This window comes from Sinocyclocheilus grahami, unplaced genomic scaffold (genome assembly GCF_001515645.1).
Source record: "Sinocyclocheilus grahami isolate Dianchi unplaced genomic scaffold, SAMN03320097.WGS_v1.1 scaffold306.1, whole genome shotgun sequence".
NCBI classification, from domain to species: domain Eukaryota; kingdom Metazoa; phylum Chordata; class Actinopteri; order Cypriniformes; family Cyprinidae; genus Sinocyclocheilus; species Sinocyclocheilus grahami.
The window spans coordinates 1,933,541-1,935,032 of record NW_015505485.1 but is presented as its reverse complement, the minus strand read 5'-3'; the positions used below and the strand labels follow the sequence as shown (position 1 = coordinate 1,935,032).

The 1,492-nt window shown below is 34.3% G+C and overlaps 1 long non-coding RNA gene across 1 annotated transcript; it reads left to right on the top strand.

The window, feature by feature from the left end:
* The first annotated feature begins 384 nt into the window (after positions 1-384).
* Positions 385-1,479, top strand: LOC107601487 (uncharacterized). Its single transcript, XR_001610938.1, has 3 exons — positions 385-549; positions 651-721; positions 812-1,479. It is a non-coding gene; the product is annotated as an uncharacterized lncRNA (long non-coding RNA).
* Positions 1,480-1,492: the final 13 nt, after the last annotated feature.

Sequence of the window (1,492 nt, the reverse complement as noted above, 5' to 3'; positions counted from 1 at the left end):
TATATATATATATATAGCTGCTTTAATTAACATATAATTTCATATATGCCTTAACGGATAAAATGCTCAAATATTTCAATGGCTAGACATTGATATTTGGGCATTCTTGTGTACAGTAATAACTGGCTGATAACATCAGTCTGTCTGCTGAAAGAAACCACTTGTGTGAGTCTTTGCGTAATTACGGTTTCCTATGGGTCATGGGTCTTCCTCATGGGGGCTAAACTAACCGAAATTTCAGAATGTTTTTGACTCACTGGAGACATTTGTACACTAATTGTTTAACAGTCAAGTATGCTTTTTATCGACTAATTATTGATGACTGGAAAAACCATGGAAATGAATTTGTCAAAAGTTGTGGAGTGCCTGTGTTGAAGTGTAACTTTGTGGCATTATGCTCAATCTTTTTCCTCTGCTAACAGAGAATACACAAGTCGATTCAACAGTGATGAGACACTTCTGTTTTGTATGAGGGTGATGGTGGGGGTTATTATCCTCTATGACCATGTGCATCCAAACGGTGCCTTCAACAAATCCTCAAAAATTGATGTAAGGCTACATTCTCGTATTTTCTCAATCAACCAAAACTTTTTTGACTGAGTTTAAAATGACTTTTTCCCCATGTAATGTGATGTACACACTTTCTCTAGATGAAAGGATGCATTAAAGTCTTAAAAGATCAGCCAGCAGATAATGTTGAAGGTCTCCTTAATGCCCTCAAGTAAGTTTCCCATCCTGTTCTTAAAAAAAGATGCTATAGATTGTGTAATGAGTTTCATAAATCATTTAATATTTCTGTTTTCCTCCAAAGGTTCACCACAAAACACCTGAATGATGAGTCCACTCCAAAAAATATCAGAACAATGCTCCAGTAATGGTTTTAAGTGAAGCGGGTCAATATTCTGACCTCAAAAGATGTATATGTTTACATTTATTTAAGGACTTAATGTTAATACTTGGGCATATTTACATAATCATTCCCTCCAAGTTACTGCAATGTAAGGAAAGCAGACCTTTATTCTAAACAAATTGCCTATACTGTCGACAGAAGCACAAATTAATAAAAACCAAGCAGCCTTATGAAAAAATTCAAGAAAAAAAAGACCATTAGCAGTTTTGTTTTCAAATGAATAACCATGATCATGTTGACCAAAAGGGCTGATGCATTGGTTGAGCTACAGTGAAATCCTATTGGCTAAAGTGTAGTCAGTATTGAATGAGTAAAGTGTGTTGGGATGGTTGTGTTTTTGTATTTTGTAATAAGGTAATGATGAGAAAAGACAGTTTATAAAAATGCCATAATGTGATGTAACCATTTTTTTCCTTTTTCTATTCTTTCAAAAATAATCTGTGGTTTTGCTAGAGGTGGAGATACCAGCTTTTTTGTTATTATGTTATGTGTGTTCTCCGTGTCTGTGTACCTCTTTGTTTCTAACACATTCGATACTCATCAATACAGCTTTAAAATCTGAAATAAAATTGCCGTTTTGAT